General features: G+C 51.1%; 1 long non-coding RNA gene across 1 annotated transcript in view; it reads left to right on the top strand.

Annotated features, from left to right (window-relative positions):
• Window positions 1-9992, top strand: part of LOC138503758 (uncharacterized) — a 29858-nt gene extending 19866 nt beyond the window's left edge. The window contains exon 2 of the long non-coding RNA XR_011279700.1: window positions 9807-9992. This is a non-coding gene — a long non-coding RNA (uncharacterized lncRNA). The remainder of the gene's footprint in view (window positions 1-9806) is intronic.
• Window positions 9993-25757: the final 15765 nt, after the last annotated feature.

The raw sequence follows: 25757 nt of genomic DNA on the forward strand, positions 1-25757 counted from the left end.
GGTAAGCATCGGTTTCAACTTCAGCTTCTGAACTGCGTCAGTTTCGATGTCAGTTTCTACTTCAGCTTCTGAGCGATTTCTAGTAGTGACAGGCCCCCAGATATACTGTTGATCTCCCATTCATTCTGCTGGGTCACACTCAGGCAACCAATCACTCAGAAGGGCAGTCAGGCAGCCAATCGGGCGCACAGTGCATTCAGGCCATTCTTCTCCATCCAGACACTCACAACACAGAATGTGGATTCGGCCAAGTACCATGCCATTCAGCAATACACACTGCATCCATACCAGTTTTGGCAGGGCTGTCTCAGCCATTGTGTCAAACGCCAGATACTAGACACCCATAACAGAGTGCGTATTCGTCACACACTCCATTCACCTAGGTCCCACCCCAAGGGCGTACCCACAACATACAGTGATTGGGAAGGCTCCAGCCAGTCTGGCCTGGACTTCCCCCACAATACCATATATGGAACTTCCACCCAACAGCCAGTCGGGGAGAAGGGACAGAGTCGGGGCTTCCTGTGACTTTGGGAAAAGTAAGGTAACAGGCGATAGAAAGCAAGAGGCCACCGGGGCCATCTTGTTTCCTAACAGGAAACCACTGATTCCAATGACAGGGCCTGGGCATCCCAAAATGGACATTCAACCGTAAATGTGTACGCCCCCTCACCCCCTTTGGTTTGACGGTAGTCCATAGTGCTAAAGTGCCATCTCCGGGCTTCGTTATCCTTGGTGTCATGAGTCAGTGCTGCACTGTGTGCTTCTGTTCAGTCCTCGGGGCACCTCCCCTGTAGTAGCTCGATCAGAGGCTATCCTGCTATACCCAAGAGGCGCATGTTCCTTGGACACCAAGCACCCCTCGATCCTTCCTGTAGGAACTCCAATAACCTTGACCAGTCTGTGCAGAACCCTCTTGTATGCTCTCACAATATCTCTCTATTTTGGGGCAGTCCCACCTATGTGGCGCCACGTTCCCTCCCTTCCACATTCCCTCCAACAGAATTTCGATTCCCCCAGGTCAATTTTGTGGAGTCTTTAGGGCGTTGGGTGCCAATGGAAAAGCAGTTTTACCCAGATTTCCCGAATTTGGAGGGATCTCGTGAACTTGGGAATGCTCACCCATAGTTTCGACCATTCGCTCTTTTCTATTGGCCTCGGAGGGGGATCTTCAACCACTTTTAGGTGCACGTAGATGGAGGTGACCACCCGCCTGTCGCCGGGATCTATATTCAGGTATTTTTCAAAGGGCGTTAGCTAGCATGTCCCTGCTTGTTTCATGGAGGGTTGGAATAACCAGTGCCTTAGTTGTGCATAGCGAAATCTCTCCCTCTCCCCCAGTTCGAAGTCTGCCTGCCATATATTGGTCGAATTGTTTGACCTGGTTCCGCGCAAACATATCTCTGATCTTTTGGCATCCCCCCCTGCTGCCATTTGGTGAATGCAGCGGTTTTGTGTCCCGGGGTCAATTGTGGATTGTCCAATAACGGCGTGAACGGTGAGGGGTGATGTGTCCCCTCTTCATTGCTTCATCCTACGTGTCGCCCACTAGAGCCAGAATCTTGCTACAGTACATTCGGGGTGGTTTATCTGGTTTGGGTTTCCATAGTATCTCTTCCAAGTTTTCCCCTGCTACTGATCGGTCCATTGGCCTCCATCTCTTTCCCCTATCTTCATTCTGCCGATCCCGGATAACTCTCATCTGGGCTGCCAGATAGTAGACTTTAAGGTCCGTTTCCCCCAACCTGCCTTTACAAGTAGGCATTTCCATGACTCTAGCAGCCACTCTCGGTACTCTATTGTTCCATAGGAATCTACTCGTCATTTTTTTGCAGAGACCTGAATAGGGCGGGCGGTACCTGGATAGGGAGGGCTCAGAAGTAGTATAACAGTTGGGGTAGGATGACCATTTTTATAACATTTATTTGACATAGCAGTGTTATGGGTAGGGGCCCCCATAATTTTCGTTCTGATCCTTTCTAGGAGGGGCGGATAATTTGCTTGATACAGTTGTTCGACCGATTTGGCAGCAGGTCGTCGGTTTCTTTTCAGGTTTGGGGTTATGGGTGCGTGATCTGAGTGCATGATAGTCTCGACCGAGATCCCTGTAGTGTGGCCCAGCAGACTTCTGGAGAGCCACACATAATCTATCCTCGAGTGCTTGTGGTGAGCATGCCAGTAGAAGGTGTACCCCTCCTGGTATCCCTTCAAACGCCCTCCACGCGTCTACCAAGGCCAGGGTTTCCCTTGTGCCCCCTGTGCTATTTTGGTTCTGTCCTTAGAGGGGTCCCATGCTATGTTAAAATCCCCTTTTAGGATAATTGGCATTGTAAGTGATATACAATTAGTTCTTCCACTGATTGAATGTCACTGTTCATGCTGTTGCTTTGTTTGTGTTCTGTTTCTTCTGGCTGAGGTCAGGTTCTCACCTCCAGGCCCTCACACACTCCTGGGCTCTTACTCTATGCCCAGGGGAACAAGCAACTCATTGGGCTCACTAAAGGGATTGCAGCGTCTTTGGGCTAGCTTGTCATTACTCTGTCTACCTGGTGTGAAGACTAAACTGCGTGCTAGTGTTGGAAGGGCGTGGCTAGCAGCAGAGTGATGAAGACGTGAGTCTCCGATCTCTCTCAACCGCCGACAAACATCCTGTAAAATAGCCTGCTATTCTTGTAAACCCTGAGGGGAAAACCATCCCTGTGGAGCGACAAATGAGTGGGGAACATTTGGGCGAAAAACAGAATCAAAAATCAGACCGGCCAGAAATATACAAGCTGCGGAAGAAATCAGCGTGTATTCGAGGCCAAGAAGAAATCGGCACGGGCGACGGCATCAACTTCCACTTCCCCGCCGGACGCCAAGGGGAAGAAGCTGGATGCCATGAGACGAGGGGTCATCTCGTCGGCAGTGACGACCATCAAGGCAGCCAACGCCCTCGCGATCGTGGCGCGCTACGACAGGGAGCTGTGGTTCAAGATCGCTCCCATCCTGGACTTCCTCCCAGATGACAAGAGGGCAGAAGCCCTTGAAATCCTGCAGGAGGGTGAGGTGGCATCGGACCACGCCATCACGGTGGCCACAGACATCGCTGACACCGGCTTTCGCCAGATGGGCAACAGCGTTTGCCATCACTGGTGCGGTTGGCTCAGGGCCACTGATTTCCGTCAGGACGTGCAGACCAGGATACTGGACATGCCTTTCGACGGGAACAACCTGTTCGGTAAGGCAGTGGACGAGTCGCTGCAGGCCATCAAGGTGGACTCCGAGACGGCCCGGGCCCTGGGTTCTCTCCATCAGCGACGGCAGTCCTTTCGGACCTCCGGTGGCAAGTCTCGAGGTGCCTCCAAAGGATTCGGCGGCAATGCCTCGTCGTACCGCCAGGCAGCCCACTCCTCGTCGCAGGAAGCCTACAGATGCCGCAACAAGACAGGAGGACCGTCGTCGTCGCCAAGGAGGCAAAGGTGGCAAGGCCTCGGCGAAACAAGACTGAACCGGCCGTGATGCCGGGCCCCCACCCGAGCACCCCGGTGAGAGGCCGGCTGGCGAAATTCATCAGCGTGTGGGAGTCCATCTCCACCGACCGTTGGGTGCTGGCCAACAGGCACTCCCTGGAGTTCCAAAGAAAGTGTCCCCGTTTCCCACCTGTGGCCAGGAAGGAAAATCATGTGCCACAGCTGCTTCTGGAGGTACGAGTAATGCTGAGAAAGGGCGCAATAGAACTCTTCCCAAAGAGGCTGCGGGGCTCCGGAGTATACTCGCGGTACTCCCTTGTCCGAAAGAAGACCGGCGGCTGGCGGCCCTTCCTAGACCTGCGCCGCCTCAACAAATACATCAAGTCCCAGAAGTTCTGGATGGTCATCCTTCAGCACGTGCTGGGACAATTGGAGGAAGGCGACTTCCTGTCATCGCTGGACTTGGAGGATGCTTACTTCCACATCCCCATACGAAAAGGACATCGAAAGTTCTTAAGTGCGGCACTACCAGTTGAAGGCCCTGCCCTTCGGGTTGAAGTCGGCGCCAAGGGTCTTCACTAAGTGCCTGACAGGTGGCGGCGCGGCTGCAGGGGATCCACGTATACCTCTATCTGGACGATTGGCTCATCCGAGCAAAGTCAAGAGAACTCGATCACACAGCGAAGACCGTTCGCCTGCTCACAGAACTGGGATTCTCGATCAACTTTGCAAAGTCCCACTTGGTACCGTCGCAAGACGCCCTGTTCCTGGGAGCCAGACTCGACACAGTGGCACGGTTGGCTTCACCGTCGGAGGAGAGGACGAAAGCCATCATGGGCAAGGTACAACGACTGTTGACCATGGAAGTGGCCAGGGTGAGGTCCATCAAGTCCCTGCTCGGCATGATGTCGTTGTGCATCTACCACGTGCGTCTGTGCAAGTTGCGGATGCGGCCACTGCAGGAGTTCCTCGACGCCCGTTGGATGCAAGCGGCGGGCAGCTTCGAAGACAGGATCTCCCTCAATGAGACTTTCCTCCAAGCAATCCGGTGGTGGGGCAACTGCGCGCATCTAGCAGCGGGCATGAACTTCTAGACCCCGGCACATCAGGAAACTGTGACGACGGACGCCTCCCTATAAGGATGGGGAGCGCACACCAGAGATGCTTTTGGCTCCCGGAGGAGAGGTCACTATACATCACCATCCTGGAGCTCCGAGCCGTGTTCTGGGCCCTCAGGTTGTTCCTTCCGTCCCCCAAGGGCAAAGTGGTAAGGGTCTTCACCGACAACACCACCATGATGTTCTACATCAGGAAGCAGGGGGGCACCAGATCCCCGACCCTATCCAAGGAAGCGCAGGATCTGTGGCACTGGACCGTTGCCCAAGGGTTGTTCCTGGTACCCTTCCATCTGGCAGGAATAAAGAACACCATCGCCGACTCACTCAGCAGGGAGCTGCGCTCGTGCCACGAGTGGGAGCTTCGGCAGGATCAAGTGGATCTCCTATTCCGACGATGGTCCCCAGATCGATCTATTTGCGAAGGCGACGAACACCAAGTGCCAGATGTTCGCCAGCAGGTTTCCCCGCCCGGGGAGCATGGGCGATGCCTTCTCATTTCCCTGGGACGGCCTGTTCCTGTATGCGTTCCCACCATTGCCGTTGCTGCTGCGATTCATCAGTCAATTCAGACGGTCCTGGTGCAGGATGACCCTCGTCGCACCGGCGTGGCCGATGCAGATTTGGTTCCCGGACCTTCTGGACATGTCAGCGTCCCCCCCCCCCAGTCAAACTGCCGACGGATGCGGATCTTCTCGCCAGGGAAGGATGCGCCATTCGACATCACGACCCAGTATCGCTGAACCTGCAGGCCTGTCTCCTGCAGCACTAGAGTTCTGAGGGTACGATATCCCGGCGGACTGCAAGGAGGTGCTTGCAAAGGCCACGGCGTCCTCGACTCTTACGTGCTATGGACATAAATGGAAGAGGTTCTCTGTCTGGTGCCGTGCACAGAAGATCAACCCTCTGCGGATTATGGCCCCTCAAGTGCTGCCGTACTTGCTGTCGCTGGCCAAGGCAGGGCTGGCTCATGCCTCCATCAAAATCCATCTAGCGGCGATCTCCCGCTACACCAGAACTCTGGGGTTGTCGTCGCTGTGGTCTCATCGCCTGGTGAAGGAGTTCATGAAAGGACTGTTCCGCTTGTTCCGGCCGGTGAAGGCTCTGACCCCGGTGTGGAAATTCAACGTGGTGCTGACCAGGCTCATGGGTCTGCCATTCGAGCCTTTGCATTCGGCACCGTTGAAGTTCCTATCGTGGAAGACAGCGTTTCTTGTGGCCATCACCTCCGTACGACGAGTGGGAGAGATCCAGGCCCTCTCCTGTAAACCTCCATATCTGACATTCCACGAGACTAGGGTAGTGCTGAGGACGCACCCCTCCTTCATGCCCAAGGTGCCGTCGGACTTCCATCTCAACGAGCCCTTGGTGTTACCTGTTTTATTCCCGTCGCCTTCGTCGCCGGCTGAGAGGACTTTGCACTCGCTGGATCTGTCTAGAGCGCTGAAGTTCTACGTGGACCGCACGAAGAGTCTTTGGAAGACGTCACAGCTGTTTGTGAACTTTGGCCCTGTGAACCAAGGGAAGGCCCTCTCGAAGGCTTCCATTTCCAGATGGCTCTCTGGCTGCATCATGCACTGTCACCAGTTGGCAAACCGACCGTTGCGCGGCCGTCCGAGAGCCCATTCAACCAGAGCGATCGCTGCTACCACGGCTTTCCTGTCTGGTGTGCCCCTGCTGTACATCTGCAGGGCTGCTACGTGGAGGTCGAGGCACACCTTCACGAGAATCTACTGCGTTGACCGGGATTGCGCAACCTGTTCGCTTGAAGGTGAGCCTGGTGAAGAGGTAAGAGATGCTTAATGTTGAGTTGTTGAAATGCTTAATGTTGAGCCTTGCCACCTCCCGTGGTTGTGCATGTGTGTACTGCTATGTATTCTTGTATTCATGAGCATGTGAAACCATGGCAGACCCCATGCTGGAGAAGGAACAAGTTACTTCTCCAGCATGGGGTCTGGCATGGATTCACATGCTCATGAATATTCCCTGTCGTCAGGCTGGGAATCCTCGGTAAAGAAAAAACCAGTATCCGTTTCGTTTCTGATATGTCTTTCGTAGTAATAACTAATCACTGATCTCTGTGTCATACTGACCACAGCCAATGACTGCCCTCTCCCTAAGCCCCGCCTCTGGCAGCCATCCTCAGATTTTTACCGCACGTTCTTGTGTTGGGAGTCCTCGTGCATAGCTCTCGAGCTTTTTAGCTACTTTTTCGCGCTTTTTCAAGAGACTTGTCTCATTTTTTCCGGTTCGAGCCTCAAGCTCCACCGTTTCATTCTTCCGTTAACGGGGATCCGTTTCGGAACTTCTACGCCCCTCAAGGGTGAAGACTTCATCGAATCTACTTCTTGGAACATTCCAGAAGACTTGTGGCCTACTTGGACATGGCCCAGGACAAGGGTTCGTTGCCCGGATCGAAGCTGTTTCGGAACTGCCCTGGATGCGGGTTGCAAAATGTCTTTAAAGAAGACGAACATTCAAGGTGCCTCTACTGCCTCCACAGGGATAAGACGCATGTAGAGAAGGACTGTGAGTTCTGTAAGAACATGTCGGAGCGGACCATGAAAGACCGTCGATCCCGCCTTGCCAGCTGGTTGGAGAAGGCTGGAGAGAAGAAGAAAGGGTCCGAGCGGGCTTCTAAGTCCTGTGCGGGCGCCCCGGCGACGGGGGCCCAACACCAGGCCAAGCACCGCAAGTCCGCGGGCTCCGGGAGCGCCGAAAGGTCGGGCTCTTTGGTCGCCAAGCAGGGCGCTTCCTCCCCGGTACCGTCAACCACGAGTCGGCGCTCTGGTTCGGGGAAGAGAAAGTCTGATGCTCCGGGTAAGCTTCGGGAGAAGCCCCGTCCGAGCTTAGGATGAGGGGGTTCGAGGCGTTGACCGTCCCCCCAAGGAGAAGGCCCCAGTCGCGCCTAGGGCGGTCAAGGCCCCTACCCACCAAGCTAAGGCCTCTATCGAGGCGATTGCGGCGACTCTGGCCGTGCCGGCAGAGACCCCGCCGACGGAGGCCACCTCCGGAACTAGAGTTTCCTTGCCGTCAAGGAGGGAATCCTTTTTTCAACCCGTTGTCAAGACCCCCGTGACAAAAAAGGGGGGGGGGCACGGTGGACATCTCGAGCTCGGAATCCGCCTCGGAGGAGGAACTGACTGAGGTCGTGAAAAACCTCGAAGCTCGCTTCGAGAAGGTTCGATCCCGTGAGGAGGATCCCCTGGACGTAATCGAAGAGGATGAGGACGACGAGGATGAACAGCCCTCCCGTCCAGTGCAGCCGGAACCCGAGCCTCAGGATAGCTCGGCGGCCATCTTGTTGGCGATCCAGTCCCTATGCTCTGAGATCAGAACGAGATTACCACGGCCCAGGCCGGAGGAACCCCAACCTGGCCCGTCGGAAAGCCCTCCGAACAAGCGACGACGGATCCATCCCTCTCCTCCCGTCGCTCCCGCAAGACCTACGGTCCCCTCCTCATCCTCTCCCAAACCGGGTGCACGACGACGGGCTCTGATGACGACGGTGCAGACGACGGAACGGACCTTCCGTCTCCCGCCCCACGGGCCTCCCCGCCCGATGAAATTGGCTCGTTCCATGCCATGATATCCAGGGCGTCGGAGTTGTTCCAACTCTGCCCAGAAGAACGCAAAAAGGAAGGTTTCCTTTACCAGCGTAGGGAGGCCAAGAGAAAATCAGTCATCGCGGTGCCCCTGATCGACATCTGGGAGGAAGGCCTATCAGTGCTGAAGAACCCCTTCACAGCACCGGCCAAACGGGACCGATACGAGAAAAAGTATCGGGTCCCCGACACGGCTCCCCTGTGTCTCAGGGCCCAGCCAACGCCAGACTCTGTTGTCTCGGCGGCGGCTAAGAAGAAGGACGCAGGCTCAGGAGCCTCGACAGCAAATTCCCCACCGGACGGCGAGGGAAAGAAATTAGACGCCATGGGACGACGGATTATCTCGGCGGCGACGACAATCAAGGCGGCCAACGCCCTTGCTATCGTCGCCCGTTACGACAGAGAACTATGGTTTAAGCTGGCCCCCATTTTGGACTTCCTGCCGGACGACAAGAGCGCCGAGGCCCTGGAAATACTTCAAGAAGGCGAGGTGGCGTCTGACCATGCCATAACGGTGGCGACAGACATCGCCGATACCGGTTTTCGCCAGCTGGGCAACGGGGTTTGCCTGCGACAACGAGGTTGGCTCCGAGCAACTGATTTCCGTCAAGACGTCCAGACGAGAGTTTTGGACATGCCGTTCGACGGCAACAACTTGTTCGGCAAGGCTGTGGACGAATCGCTCCAGGCCATAAAGACTGACACGGAGACGGCCCGAGCTCTAGGAACCCTCCAGCAGCGATGGCCCTTTCGGAGCGCCGGAGGCAGACAAGGGGGTTCCAAGGGATCCAGCGGCGGTTCATCGTCCTACCGCCAGGCGGCTCGCTCCTCGTCTCAAGAAGCATACAGGGGTCGCGGCAAGCAGGGAGGGTCCCGCCGCCGTCAGCAGGGAGGCCAGGGCGGTAAGGCCACCACCTCCAAGCAAGATTGAACCGGCCGTGGTGTCGGGCCCCCACCGAAACACCCCGGTGGGAGGCCGGCTGACGAAGTTCGTCGGCGTGTGGGAGACCATCTCCACCGACCGTTGGGTGTTGGATACCCTGGCAAGAGGACACTCTATCGAATTCCTGAGGAAGTGCCCCCATTTTCCACCTGTGGCCAGGAAGGAGAATCATGTTTATCTTTATATGTAAATCATATTTAAGTTTTCCCACGTAGGATGACATGAGTGATACACAGGTTAACGTCATCAATGACGAATATTAACTATAAAGGTGTCATTTTTTTAATGCAACGCTTTGAGATAGTGATGAGAGACATCTGCTGATGTCCGTTATCATTCCTGTTTTAGATAATTGATATTAAAACACTTATCCTTTTGCCAACTACCTGAGTTGTTTCGATTATTGCTGTTTGAATACAATTCTGCATCCCCATCTATCTCAAGGGTATTGCTATCTCATCTTAGAGGGCTGGAAGGTCCAGTTCACTCTGATGACATGTACATTGTAATTTTTAATTTCACATTACTATTATAAATATATGTACCTTGATGCACCATTTGCTGTATAGGGGCATTATAAATACCCAATAAATTATTGATTAATATGTTCATGCTGTCATACGTTACATTTTGGTGGCTATTGCATGCATCCCAATCTTTGAGCCTTACTTTTTTATCTCTTTACACTTAGAGAGAAGTCATCCTCATTGGAGCATTCCGCGTTGGCTTGTGTGGATGACCTGAATTTCGCACCAACCTCCTGAGTGCCATTGTTTCGAAGTTGTCCAAAAATAAATGTTCTTGCTGGTTTTTGCAATTTATTTTCTGTTAATACATACTTCATTGTAAAGAATAAAATGATCAGCATAAAACTTGATTGCTTCTCTACTACTTTGCTTCTTTGTGTTAACATTGATCAAATCAGCGTAACTTCAAATGGCCTTCAACTATACAGAATGTGGGCCAATAAAGCAAATGGGGGGCTTATACATCTATGCTTGCTGACAGGAGCAACAGAGTGGGATGGAACATCACATACTATCCATTAGGAACTATTTGGCTGTGCCTTGAAACTTCATCCTGGAGAACTCCTTGGTAGTGCTAAAGAACATATAATTCATAAGCTATACAGTATATATAATTTGCATCCGTTTTATGACATTTTTGACTGGGGTGTATGAGGTGTTGATGATATGTGTACAGTCTGGTGGGTGTACACCCAGACTGGGTTCTGGCTGCGTTGGGCCTGTAGGACGCTTATATGTGCAGCAAGGCCAGTTTGTAATGGGATATAGCTGCTTTTTATTAGAGTGATGACGTGTTTGTGGGGTAGTGGTCATATGTGAGCAGCTTGGCCGAATTGATTGAGGGGTATAGGTGCACTCTAATTGTGTAATGTGTAGAGTAGAGAGTAAGCATAGTGATATGATATGATGTTCCATCCACACGGCGATTAAGCGCAATGCGCTTCAAAGGCATTCAATGACAAGGGAGGGAAAGAGGGAGAAAGCAAAGACCCTCCCACAGGGCATGAACAGCACAAATGTGAAGACTAGCTACTGCACTCGGTCTAGAGACACCTCGACAGTGCAGGTGCTAGGGCACAGACAGGAGGGCATGCCTGGGAACTGTAAACGAGGACCGGAGGGGTTGGGTACACAGGGGCATCGCAGGGGACCGGGGGTGGGGGCAAACCACAACAGCATGCAGGGGACCAGAGGGTACAGAGAGAAATCACAGTACCAGAGGGGCTGGGGGTATACAGCGACATCAAGGGGGACCAGAGGGGGCTGGGGGAACACAGCGACAACATGGGACACGAGAGGGGCATGGGGTAGATGGCGATATCTTAGGGGACCAGGCGAGAAGCTGGCAGCATCACACTGAACCGGAGGTTGTTGGAGGGGCAGTGACGAGATGTGAACCAGGGGGTCTGGGCAAACAGTGAAACGTTGGGACCTAAGGGGTTGTGGGCACACAGTGATGACGAGGGAAATAAGGGCGGGGGTACCAGCGACAACTGGCAGATAGTAGGTCAAGAAACTCATATCCGTTAAGACTAGTGATCTGACCAATCGGGGAGGTGGGCGGGGATCAGGAAGAGGAAGCTGGTGGGGAAGGCAGGGAGAGGGATTCACTGAGGCACGGAGCACAGATTAATACAATTAAATGGCAAAAACAGGCTCGGAGGAACTTTTAGATGCTTTCCACTCGCCTCGCTTTCACGAAGCGATTATTACCGAAAGCAAAGACATTGGGTAATAATTGTATTATCGCTGTGTTGCAACTAACCAACGATCCACGACTATTCACAGATAAGCATGCCGCTCCGTCCATGTTACCAAAATTGAACAAGGTTTATAATTTGCTTATGTTTCCAATCTATTCAGATCCCTTATGGTATACTAGAGGTTGTGGGGTTGTTTGATGGTTTAGAAACCGATATTCATCTCTGCACCACTGGTGCACCGGAAGTTGATTTGCCACAGTGTGCCTCATATCCCAAACCAACGGCCCTCCTAATTGGCTAATAGTCACCAAAGAGCTATAAACCCAATCGGAGGGTTGGGCTAGCCAACTATGATTCTATGAAGGCCACTTGCCTCCGGAACTAATACAGTTGTGTCCTGCTGTGAGCAGTTAATGATTGTCAGGTAAAGGAGGAGTGCTTCAGTTTAAAGAGTTTCGAGTACAGAAGCAGCCAGGCACATATGATGTGTCCTTGAAGGATGCAAGGATGGCAGTGAGTGTCTCCAATTGTCCAGATAGCTGCGGTTTTTCGAGATGGGATGTGTAGTGTGCAGTCAGTTGTAGCGTTGTTTTCAGAATGAGTGTAATTGTTTCAGTGAGGGGAGGCGGGACAGGACTTCTCGTCAATGGTGTGATAATTGCACGAGAGAGAAGCCGCACTTTTCACCTGGTGTGTGATACTTAGCAACACTTTATGCGTCAGGTTCCCATACAGTCCCCAGGCGGTGTTTGAGCACTTTTAATTTACTTTATTGAATTTGTATTGCGCACCTGAGAACCCGGAAGCTTAAGGGCGCAGACAAGACAAACAACATAAATACATTTCTGATGTTTGTTAATCTGCTTAGAATCACATGCTGTGCATAGGTCCGACATCCAGTGGTCACTGCGGAGTATTGCATTTTGTTTTTCGTAGTCGAAAAAGGGACGTCGACAAGGCGTGTCTGAAACACTATCCCTATAGTGACGTGCGTTGTACCCACAATCCCTCACGCGTCGAGGTCCCTCAGATTGTTTTTTTCCGCCCAGCTACTGGTCGCCTTTACGCGGAGCTCCTCGAGAGACATTGCAAATTTCATCTCCTCGACCTTTGGTCGTTTTCTCATTAATATTAAACACATACTCCCTCCCTCGACGCAGTTGTGAAGCTGTTGTCCGCCGAGCAAGATCTTCGACGGAGGGTCGAGCGGAGGAGATCCTTCGGCGTTGCCGAACACGTGGCCTGGCCTCGCAGGCCATATACAGTAGGGAGAGTGGGGTCGTGGGACATCTCTGGTTCTTTTCTGAGAATGCCTTTCCCTTTCCCCTTCCTTTCCCTTGGGGTGGTTATCACGATTTATTACCTCGGCTACGGAGAGGACTCCCTTTAGATTTTGCCCGCTTTGCAAAGGCAAATTTACTTGGAAGGACAAGCATTCACGGTGTAACCGCTGCTTGCCCCTCGATCACAAGGAGGAGGGTTGCGCGGCTTGTCGGCTTCTTAAGCCTAAAACTCTAAAAGACCGTAGGGTTAAGAGGTGGGCGGCCTACGCGATGTCGAAGGCCGAAGGTTCACCCGCCGCTGCTACCACCGACAGTGACGAGGAACGCGATAACACGACCTCCGCTACGGAAGTCGAAAACCCCTCTAAGGAGCGCTCGCTCGCTTCGTCGTCTGTCCCCGGCCCCGACGGGCTCGGCTCACGCCCTGCTTATGGGGATGAGCACCCCGGCGACATTGACGCACACAAAAACACACTTAAGCACACAACCCTTGGCTCTTCTTCGTCTAAGACGAAGAGAGCTTCGGCGCCCAAGGAGACGCAGGTTCCACCGGCGGCCTCCTCGGACCGTTCGGGTTCGAAGCCCCTCTCGCAGCCGCGACCAGCGACTGGGCTTTCGGCAAATAAGGGCGCCGCCCCCAAACCATCGGCGGGCGCGCATCAACAAAAGGCGCATACCGCCGTAGAGTGATCGACACCCGTAGCGTCAAAAACGCAAGCTTCCGCCGACAAACGAGTCGCCGACAAACAAGTCGCCGAGAGCTTGGCGAGGATCGCTGTAGCCGACGCCCAGAAGCGTACGCCGAAAGTCACGTCGAGCGCTACGCACAAGTCGAAAGACACGCCGAAAAAGCCTGAAGGAAGGCAGGGACTACCCCCTTCAGTCGGGGGGTCACCGAGCACACCTGAAGGCTTTTCGGAGGGCGACGGGACACTTTCCTCGACGCTTTGGGAGAGGTCGAGCCGTTTCCAGCTAGATGACTCTATTTTTCCCCCGCCAGACCGCTCTGGGGTACCCCATGAAACCATGGAAAGACTCCACCTCTGTATGGAGAGGATGGAAAGGTTTATGAATACCCAGTCCTCTCAAACTCCCAAGAGGACTAGAGAAGGGCCTCAGGAGGACCCCAGGGCAAAAAATCCGAGGCTAGTCGATCCCCAGGTGGACACAGCCTCAGACTTCCATAATGTATACGACCTCACTGGGGAGGAACAATACTTGGAGGAGGAGGATGATTTCATGGACGATGAAGAAGGACAGAACCAGGAGGAATGTCTGGAAGACAGGCCAGACATTATAGAAGAAGGCTTCGGAGAAAACACAGAAGGACCTTCGCACCCCTGGCAATCCCCATCAGTATATTCCGACAATGATGTCCTAAACCTAAATCCTCCTGACAATTCACCGTTTAGGAACACGTCTCCAATTGACAATCAGCCCACTTTCAATGCACTGTTGCGCAGAGCAGCAGCACATTTCGAACTGGACACTGGGGAGCTCTCTCCAGAATTCGACTTTGTGAAAAGAGTAATTAAAGAGAAACCCCCGGTCAGCCAGACCATTCCCCTCCTAGCTTCAGTGAAAAGAAGAATCATCCCTTCGCTGGCCACTCCCGCATTGATCAGAGGGGTAAATCCGAGAATTGAAAAACTTTTCCCTCCTTCTCCCTCAGACCCGCTCTACATTAGGGGACATTCCATTCCGGATTCCCTAGTAGTATCTAATACTAGAAAGAGGGCAGGGGTACCACTTTCCACCAGTGAGGCACCCCATGACAAGGAGGGCAAAAGGCTATATGCCCTTGCAAAAAGAGTAACTTCCTCGGCTGCCTTCTCAGCAAGAATTGCGAACAACAATTCTTTGCTTGCTAGCTATGCAGACGCGCAGTGGGCCAAACTGCGCAAGGACGCCGAGGAAGCACCGGAGCCTTTACGTACACGCCTACTTTCAACTATTGGCGAAGGAACCCAGGTGAACCAGAGCATTGTAAAAAACTCTCTGGACGCGGCAGAAACAGCGGGACGTTTCCTGGTGCAGGGAATACTCCTAAAACGCCATGTATGGCTGCGCAACTCGGGGTTTAAACCGGAGACACAGGCGTCTTTAATAAATAAACCTGTGGAAGACTCTAACCTCTTCGGGAAAGCGGTGGATGAAGCTCTAGAGATGGCTAAAAAAGAGTTCGATACTATCAAGACTCTTGACCAAATCTCTAAGCCCACTACCAGACGCGGCTATGGCAACAAACGCTTTTTTCGTGGCCAACGCCAACAACAACAACAACAACAAAGTCAGCATCAACAATACCCTGCCACCAATTACCAGACCAATAGTGGGCAGTACAGCCAAAGAGGCCAACGCCGGGGTAAAGGGAGAGGTCGGGGATCCACCCCCAGAGGCTCCCAAGCCCCCAACAACTCCAAGTGACGCGAAGATTCGCGTCCCCTCCCATGCAACACCGGTCGGGGGCCGGATAACATCCTTTCTTCCTGCATGGGAGGAGATAACGTCAGACCGTTGGGTACTTTCCACCGTAGCCCACGGATACTGTATCGAATTCAACAGTTCCCCATCCTACAGACCCCAGAGGGGACGTCGCATGACACCGGAACATCTTGCCATCCTTCTCCAAGAAGTACAACTGCTGGAAAAAGGAGCCATAGAGGTCGTGCCTCTATCTCAGGTAACGGAAGGTATTTATTCAGTGTACTTCCTTGTACCCAAAAAGGATCTAACCATGCGCCCTGTATTAGATCTGCGCCCAGCGAACAAGTTTATCAAACCCCAAAAGTTTCGTATGGTAACCTTACAGGAAGTGATCCCACTGCTTTCTCAGGGAGATTACATGACAACATTGGACATGAAAGATGCATACTTTCATATTTTAATGTTGCCAGCGCACAGAAAATACCTCAGGTTCATGATAGAGGGCAAACACTACCAGTTCAAAGTGCTACCCTTCGGCATAGCATCAGCACCAAGGGTATTCACGAAGGTGCTGGCAGTGGCAGCGGCCCACCTGCGCAGGTTGTCCATCCCAGTTTACCCTTACCTCGACTGGCTCATAACAGGGGATTCTTACAAAACATGCTTCTCCAATACCCAAAAGACGGTAGACCTTTTGTTCCAGTTGGGCTTCTCCATCAACGAAAAGAAGTCCAGTTTAGACCCCAGTCAAATCAAGCAATTCCTAGGGGCTCTAATTCAAACAAAGGACGGCCTCGCCTTCCCCTCCAAAGAGAGGGTCCAAAACATGCTGTTTCAGATCCCTCAATATGTAACCGGTCGAGAGGTGACGGTACGCAAAGCAATGCGCTTGCTAGGAATGATGGCGTCGTGTATTTATTTGGTACCTCACGCGCGCCTGCGCATGCGCCCAATGCACGAGTGGCTCAACAGCCAGCGGTGTCAGGCCAGCGGACTATGGGAGGATCTAGTTGTGGTCTCGCAAGCCTTGGTTCTCTCGCTACGGTGGTGGACAAAGGAAAACATGGAAAAAGGGAAACCCTTTGCCACACCCGCGGCGGAAGCCACTCTAACCACAGACGCATCCCTCACAGGATGGGGGCGCACCTATCCCATCAGACTGCTCACGGAGTGTGGACTCCGAACGTAGCATCCAAACACATAAATCTACTGGAGCTACTAGCTGTATTCAAGGCGCTAAGAGCCTTCCAGGAACACCTACAAGGCAAAACAGTAATGGTCCTTACAGACAGCACCACAGCCATGTACTACATCAACAAGCAGGGGGGCACCCACTCTCCAGGCCTGTCCAAGCTGGCCCAGAATATATGGAAGTGGGCTCTCAAACAGGACATGTTCCTACTATCACTACATGTACCCGGGGAACTCAATCTGCTGGCAGACAGACTCAGCAGAGATTTCCCCCTGCCCGAAGAGTACGAATGGCGCCTGCACGAAGACATCGTCTTCGACGTCTTCACACAATGGGGATTCCCAGAAATAGACCTGTTCGCAACCCTGGAAAACTCACAATGCCTAAGTTACGCTTCCAGGTACCCCCAGAACCAATCCAAGGGGAACGGTCTGTCGATGCAATGGTCAGGGAAATTTGTTTACGCTTTTCCCCCGACTCCCCTTCTCAACAGGGTGGTGCACAAGATGCACCAGGAACAAGTAACCATGATACTAGTGGCCCCAATGTGGGCCCGTCAACCATGGTTCGCTCACTTGATGGAGATGTCTCTATCTCCCCCAGTGAGACTCCCCTGCCCGTACAACATGCTGTCTCAGGACAAGGGCAGGACTCTGCATCCATGCCCCCAGAACATGAACTTAGCAGCTTGGCTCCTGAAATCATAGAGTTCGGACATCTACAGCTCCCGCAAAGATGCATGGACATCCTCAGGGAAGCCAGAAAACCTAACACTCGCCACTGCTATTCTAGCAAGTGGAAAAGATTTGTCATCTGGTGCAGGAGTAAAAGCATCAACCCTATTGACTGCTCTCCCACACATGTTGTCCTATACCTGACCCACCTTCTGGATTCAGGTCTAGTGTTAACTCCATTAAAGTCCACCTAGCGGCACTTTCTGCATACACCACTTCCCAACTCAAGGTGTTGTGGTGGAGGATCCCTGTTATAAAAGCCTTCATGGAGGGAGTAAAGAGAATACACCCCCCGATAGCTGACCCAGCTCCCGGATGGGACCTTAATGTGGTACTTACCAGACTCATGGGCTCTCCATTCGAACCCATGCACAAAGCATCTCTTAAACACCTCACTCTTAAGACTGCTTTTTTAATAGCTATCACCTCCATCAGGAGAGTAAGTGAACTTCAGGCTCTTTCTATTCTAGACCCCTTCGTTACAGTTCACAGAGATAAGGTGGTTCTACGCACGCACCCTAGGTTTGCCCCGAAATTTATTTCTAAATTCCACGTAAACCAATCTATAGAACTACCAAAGTTCTTTCAAAATCCTTCCAATTTGGGAGAAAGGACTCTGCACACACTAGATGTACGCAGAGCGGTCATGTTCTACATGGAAAGAACCAGACCACTGAGGAAGACTAATCAGTTCTTCGTCTCGGTGGCAGCAGGAAGAGAAGGAGATGCGATTTCAAAGTCCACCATTTCTAGATGGATTGTTCAATGCATCACTCTCTGCTATACTCTTGCTAAGAGAGAACTGCCCTTTAGGCCAAGAGCACACTCTACTCGAGGCACGGGGGCATCCATAGCATTCATTGCAAATGTTCCCCTTGAGTCCATCTGCAAAGCGGCTACCTGGAGTTCTGTGCACACCTTTACAAAACACTACTGTCTAGATGCACACTTTAGATCTGACTCCCAGGTGGGACAGGCAGTATTACGACACCTTTTCTCTACTGTTCCTTCTCATAACCAACCGCCAACTCCGGGTACTGCTCGCTAGTCTATGCACAGCATGTAATTCTAAGCAGATTAACAAACATCAGAAGACAATGCATAACTTACCGTAAACGCATTTCTGATGGTTGTATCTGCTTAGATTCACATGCGCCCACCCTTCCTCCCCGCTCGGATGGAAGGAACATAGACTTCCTTTATATCTCTCTCTCTTTTCTGTACTCACTCACGTATAGAAGGCTCCCTCAGGGCAGAAAAAATACAAACAGAGGGACCTCGACGCGTGAGGGATTGTGGGTACAACGCACGTCACTATAGGGATAGTGTTTCAGACACGCCTTGTCGACGTCCCTTTTTCGACTACGAAAAACAAAATGCAATACTCCGCAGTGACCACTGGATGTCGGACCTATGCACAGCATGTGAATCTAAGCAGCTACAACCATCAGAAATGCTTTTACGGTAAGTAATGCATTGTCATAAGGGTCGATAACAAGATAAGAGCAAAATGGGCAAGACATAACAATCACCATCCACTTAGTAACTGCAGTTCAAGTATTAAGAAAATCAGAGTAAGCATGTTAACAATAATCAGGAAGAGGAAGAACCATAAGAAACTCTCTGAAGATCTAAATTCTAAGAATAATGTTACAGTTTGAGGTCCCTTTGGGTAGATATTTGCATCGTCTGAGAAAAGCAGGCAAGGTGCTAGCCCCACAGCCCACCAAAATGCAGTCACAATTGGGTAGCAGACACCAGTCACTCAGATCTATCCTCCGAATGATCCTTAAGTCCTTGAGTCCGACTACTCCTGGGACAGTTCTGTGGCACAACCAAGCGAGAACCTTATTGCGCAGGGCTTCTTTGGGCTCTTTTTCTTTAGTTTTCTGAATGTTCGTTATAATGAAATATCTTTGATCCATTACAAAGTCATGAGTGTTTGAGTCCATTAAATCCATTATCTTAGGCATATGTGATTTTTTTTTTTTTTTTTTTTTTTTTTTACTGGCAGATTTCATAGGGAAGTGCTTTTCAATTTGGCATTCATGACTGTGGGATGTTTAACCTCTTTATGGCCAGCACTCAGCTCATGCAGAGATAAGGAAGGAACAGTTTCCTGTAATAAGTCTACGCTAGGGATTTTTGCCTTTTCATCGCATGCCAATATTGGCCCCATAGAACTCAGGGATTCCTCAATACAGAGGTCAGTTTGAGTGGCTTGATCTGTCCTTTCCCTTTGTGAAAGAGTTTGGCTGGCAGTGTTTACCCTTGCTGCCTGTAGCATCAGCGCGAGCATGCCCATGTGTCTGGAATGCAAAGTTCAATTTAGGCACCTATAGGTCTGCTACCCAATCGTTTAATGCACCCGACAAAAAGCCACGGTCAAATGGGTCCTTAGAAAGTAGTAACTCTTTAGCAATGTTGGCCATAAGGTCGGGCCATTTGGAGGAGAGCCGAATGCTTGGATTGATCAAAATTGGGTGTACTCCTCCCTTGTGGGGCAAGATTGAATATACCCCTACCTTGAGGGGCAATGGCAGGTAAGGTTATGGGTATCTCAGGCTTTGGCGATGGTAGATCATTAGAGGTCTACACAGTCACTGTGTCATCCATGGTGCTATGCAGACTTACTATGGGTACATGTACTTTACGATTTCCCTTCAGTGAAAGACTATCCAAGACCCACGCTGAGTTTGGTGCTTCGAATCCGGAGAACCCACAACCAGCCCTCTGCAAGAATGTTTTATATGTTACCCATATATGCTTCAAGTACTCCCAGGGCGTTAAGTGGGGTAAGAAAGTAAGGTGGTGGGGGCTCATTTGGGGGTGTGTCTTGCATGATGGCCATGGTCTAATACCTGATGGGGGTGGCCTACCTACGAACATTTTAAAAATGGTGTGGCCTGTTAACTAAGTGCATATCACAACACAATGTGCTTGCTTCATTCCTTAAAGTATTAGAAATCAATGCTCAATATCATTAATTATTGGACCCTCACAAAAGGGTAGTTGTTTTATTAGCAGGTTCATTAGCATCCCATTACATAGTTTGGGCAAGACTAACCCTTCAAAGGCACTACTCATCTCCTCTGTCGGGCTGTGAAAGGGAGGCCCAGGCAATTCAGACACTTTCATCTGCCTACAGCACCCAAGCAGCTAGTTTTGTTGCAAATAGCCTCTCCGTCCATCCAGTGCCTTATGAGTGGGAAAGCAGCCGGAGCCAGCCCTGAGCCTTGAAGGGACAAGCATAGAGGAAAGCAGTAGGGGGATAGCAGGAGCCTTGAAGGGGCAAGCGTAGAGGAGAGCAACAGGGGAACAGCAGGAGCCTGGAAGGGGCAAGCGTAGATAAGAGCAACAGGGGGACAGCAGGAGCCTTGAAGGGGCAAGCGTAGAGGAGAACAGGGGGACAGCAGGAGCCTTGAATGGGCAAGCGTAGAGAGCAACACGGGGACAGCAGGAGCCTTAAAGGGGCCAGCAGGAGCCTTGAAGGGGCAAGCATAGAGGAGAGCAACAGGGGGATAGCAGGAGCACCCGTGGAGCCTCATAAGGATCCCGACAAGTGCAACCCCGACGAGTGCAACAGGTGAGGCACCTCTATTAATGCAAACACACAGAGGAAGATACCGTAGGACATAGCAAGGTAGGGAGGAGGCTCCGGACCACACAGCAGTCAGCTATACTAAGAGGACTACCTCACAACCTCCACCACACCAACCATCCAGGAGAAGATTGAGGCCAGGAAGGGCCAAGGCACCGCACCCAAGAGGGGCAAAGCGGACACCTCAGGCAGGGGGGTCGCTGGGAGACATTTCCCCCTAAAAGCGGGGGATGTAAAGGACTAGGGGCCCTGCAGACCTGGTCCAGGAGAGACAACCCGCCAGGTATAGCCCCATTACCTCCACGAGGAGAGAATCCCCAAGTAGCTGCAGAAAATAGGTCCCACAAAAGGAGGCCCGGTTGAGAAGGAGGGGGACCCACCAGCACCTCATCACCAAAAGACTGGGCCTCAAAGACATTACATAAAGGGGTTTCCACCCCCCTGCCCCCCATGAGGCTAGAGGGGTCCGAGAGGCCCAGAACCAGAATAAAATCACCAGGAAGGCTAAACTTTAAGGCAAAATGAAAGCCTGGGGAGGGCAACCGCCACAATAGATAACACCAAAAGGGGTGGGGGGGGCCTTGGAATTAAAAATGGGCCCAGACAAGCCTGCAGGTTGTACAGCTGGGGAAAGGAAAAGACTCAATTTTTTAAAAAAAACATTTTTTATTGTGTTTGGTTAAAATGTACCTTTGCAAAACAATCATCACATTAACAATAAAATGTGTAAACTTCTAAGCAAAAACAGCCTTAATACTCTAAAAGAACAAAAGAAAAAATGAAAGGACTCAATACCCGCGATTCCACAGTGGATTCGCCACCAGAATTTGCTTAGGCTGGCGAAATGATGCAACATGGGGTTAAAAATGCTGAGGCACAGCTCCAGTTGCCCGGGAAGGACGGCGCCAAGCCACCATAGGGTTATATTGGCACAATTCCTCACAGGCGGCTTTGCAGGGCAGCAGAAAATTGCATTTTATGTGCCGTCAGAATTTGCTTAGGCTGCCGTCTGATTTTGCAATCTCACCATAAATGATGTAACATAGGGTACAAAATTGCCACCATAGGGTTAATGCTGCACTGCCCTGTACAACACAGGTTTAAAAATGATAACACAAATTGCTAACATAGGGTTAATGCTGACTGCTGCGTACAACATATGGTTGGCTACAAAAAACACTGTCAAAAAATGCCATTGCAAGCATTTTCTGACGGGTTAATGCTATGCTGCACTGCCCTGCACAAAATAGGGTTAAAATAGATACTATGCCCTGTGGAAACATAGGGTTACTGTAGCACTGCCCCTGCCCCTGCTGCCCCTGCCCCGTAGACCAGAACACATTTTCTGACGGGTTAATGCTATGCTGTACTGCCCTGCACAACATATGGTTAAAATAGATAATATGTCCTGCGGAAACATAGGGTTAATAGGGTTAATGTACAGCTGCCCCTTGCCCCGCTGCCCCTGCACCGTAGACCAGAAAGCATTTTCTGACGGGTTAATGCACTGCCCTGCACAATATAGGGTTAAAATAAATAATATGCCCTGTGGAAACATAGGGTTAATAGGGTTAATGAACAGCTGCCCCTGCCCCTGTCCCCGCTGCCCCTGCCCCGTAGACCAGAAAGCATTTTCTGACGGCAGAAAGCATTTTCTGACGGGTTAATGCACTGCCCTGCACAACATAGGGTTAAAATAAATAATATGCCCTGTGGAAACATAGGGTTAATAGGGTTAATGTACAGCTGCCACTGCCCCTTGCCCAGCTGCCCCTGCCCCGTAGACCAGAAAGCATTTTCTGACAGCAGAAAGCATTTTCTGACGGGTTAATGCACTGCCCTGCACAACATAGGGTTAAAATAAATAATATGCCCTGTGGAAACATAGGGTTAATAGGGTTAATGTACAGCTGCCCCTGCCCCTTGCCCCGCTGCCCCTGCCCCGTAGTCCAGAAAGCATTTTCTGAAAGCAGAAAGCATTTTCTGATGGGTTAATGCACTGCCCTGCACAACATAGGGTTAAAATAAATAATATGCCCTGTGGAAACATAGGGTTAATAGGGTTAATGTACAGCTGCCCCTGCCTCTTGCCCCGCTGCCCCTGCCCCGACGACCAGAAAGCATTTTCTGACAGCAGAAAGTATTTTCTGACGGGTTAATGCACTGCCCTGCACAACATAGGGTTAAAATAAATAATATGCCCTGTGGAAACATAGGGTTAATAGGGTTAATGTACAGCTGCCCCTTGCCCCTGTCCCCGCTGCCCCCCCCTGCTCCGTAGACCAGAAAGCATTTTCTGACGGCAGAAAGCATTTTCTGACGGGTTAATGCACTGCCCTGCACAACATAGGGTTAAAATAAATAATATGCCCTGTGGAAACATAGGGTTAATAGGGTTAATGTATAGCTGCCCCTGCCCCTTGCCCCGCTGCCCCTGCCCCGTAGACCAGAAAGCATTTTCTGACAGCAGAAAGCATTTTCTGACGGGTTAATGCACTGCCCTGCACAATATAGGGTTAAAATAAATAATATGCCCTGTGGAAACATAGGGTTAATAGGGTTAATGTACAGCTGCCTCTGCCCCTTGCCCCGCTGCCCCTGCCCCGTAGACCAGAAAGCATTTTCTGACAGCAGAAAGCATTTTCTGACGGGTTAATGCACTGCCCTGCACAATATAGGGTTAAAATAAATAATATGCCCTGTGGAAACATAGGGTTAATGTACAGCTGCCTCTGCCCCTTGCCCCGCTGCCCCTGCCCGTAGACCAGAAAGCATTTTCTGACAGCAGAAAGCATTTTCTGACGGGTTAATGCACTGCCCTGCACAATATAGGGTTAAAATAAATAATATGCCCTGTGGAAACATAGGGTTAATGTACAGCTGCCTCTGCCCCTTGCCCCGCTGCCCCTGCCCGTAGACCAGAAAGCATTTTCTGACAGCAGAAAGCATTTTCTGACGGGTTAATGCACTGCCCTGCACAACATAGGGTTAAAATAAATAATATGCCCTGTGGAAACATAGGGTTAATAGGGTTAATGTACAGCTGCCCCTTGCCCCTGTCCCCGCTGCCCCTGCCCCTGCTCCGTAGACCAGAAAGCATTTTCTGACGGCAGAAAGCATTTTCTGACGGGTTAATGCACTGCCCTGCACAACATAGGGTTTAAAATAAATAATATGCCCTGTGGAAACATAGGGTTAATAGGGTTAATGTACAGCTGCCCCTGCCCCTTGCCCCGCTGCCCCTGCCCCGTAGACCAGAAAGCATTTTCTGACAGCAGAAAGCATTTTCTGACGGGTTAATGCACTGCCCTGCACAACATAGGGTTAAAATAAATAGTATGCCCTGTGGAAACATAGGGTTAATAGGGTTAATGTACAGCTGCCCCTGCCCCTTGCCCCGCTGCCCCTGCCCCTGCCCCGTAGACCAGAAAGCATTTTCTGACAGCAGAAAGCATTTTCTGACGGGTTAATGCACTGCCCTGCACAACATAGGGTTAAAATAAATAATATGCCCTGTGGAAACATAGGGTTAATAGGGTTAATGTACAGCTGCCCCTGCCCCTTGCCCCGCTGCCCCTGCCCCGTAGTCCAGAAAGCATTTTCTGAAAGCAGAAAGCATTTTCTGATGGGTTAATGCACTGCCCTGCACAACATAGGATTAAAATAAATAATATGCCTTGTGGAAACATAGGGTTAATGTACAGCTGCCCCTGCCTCTTGCCCCGCTGCCCCTGCCCCGTAGACCAGAAAGCATTTTCTGACAGCAGAAAGCATTTTCTGACGGGTTAATGCACTGCCCTGCACAACATAGGGTTAAAATAAATAATATGCCCTGTGGAAACATAGGGTTAATAGGGTTAATGTACAGCTGCCCCTTGCCCCTGTCCCCGCTGCCCCTGCCCCTGCTCCGTAGACCAGAAAGCATTTTCTGACGGCAGAAAGCATTTTCTGACGGGTTAATGCACTGCCCTGCACAACATAGGGTTAAAATAAATAATATGCCCTGTGGAAACATAGGGTTAATAGGGTTAATGTATAGCTGCCCCTGCCCCTTGCCCCGCTGCCCCTGCCCCGTAGACCAGAAAGCATTTTCTGACAGCAGAAAGCATTTTCTGACGGGTTAATGCACTGCCCTGCACAATATAGGGTTAAAATAAATAATATGCCCTGTGGAAACATAGGGTTAATAGGGTTAATGAACAGCTGCCCCTGCCCCTGCCCCTGTCCCCGCTGCCCCTGCCCCGTAGACCAGAAAGCATTTTCTGACGGCAGAAAGCATTTTCTGACGGGTTAATGCACTGCCCTGCACAACATAGGGTTAAAATAAATAATATGCCCTGTGGAAACATAGGGTTAATAGGGTTAATGTACAGCTGCCACTGCCCCTTGCCCAGCTGCCCCTGCCCCGTAGACCAGAAAGCATTTTCTGACAGCAGAAAGCATTTTCTGACGGGTTAATGCACTGCCCTGCACAACATAGGGTTAAAATAAATAATATGCCCTGTGGAAACATAGGGTTAATAGGGTTAATGTACAGCTGCCCCTGCCCCTTGCCCCGCTGCCCCTGCCCCGTAGTCCAGAAAGCATTTTCTGAAAGCAGAAAGCATTTTCTGATGGGTTAATGCACTGCCCTGCACAACATAGGGTTAAAATAAATAATATGCCCTGTGGAAACATAGGGTTAATAGGGTTAATGTACAGCTGCCCCTGCCTCTTGCCCCGCTGCCCCTGCCCCGACGACCAGAAAGCATTTTCTGACAGCAGAAAGTATTTTCTGACGGGTTAATGCACTGCCCTGCACAACATAGGGTTAAAATAAATAATATGCCCTGTGGAAACATAGGGTTAATAGGGTTAATGTACAGCTGCCCCTTGCCCCTGTCCCCGCTGCCCCTGCCCCTGCTCCGTAGACCAGAAAGCATTTTCTGACGGCAGAAAGCATTTTCTGACGGGTTAATGCACTGCCCTGCACAACATAGGGTTAAAATAAATAATATGCCCTGTGGAAACATAGGGTTAATAGGGTTAATGTATAGCTGCCCCTGCCCCTTGCCCCGCTGCCCCTGCCCCGTAGACCAGAAAGCATTTTCTGACAGCAGAAAGCATTTTCTGACGGGTTAATGCACTGGCCTGCACAATATAGGGTTAAAATAAATAATATGCCCTGTGGAAACA

Source organism: Ambystoma mexicanum, chromosome 11, assembly GCF_040938575.1.
Source record: "Ambystoma mexicanum isolate Mex_15411 chromosome 11, UKY_AmexF1_1, whole genome shotgun sequence".
Classification (NCBI taxonomy): Eukaryota; Metazoa; Chordata; class Amphibia; order Caudata; family Ambystomatidae; genus Ambystoma; species Ambystoma mexicanum.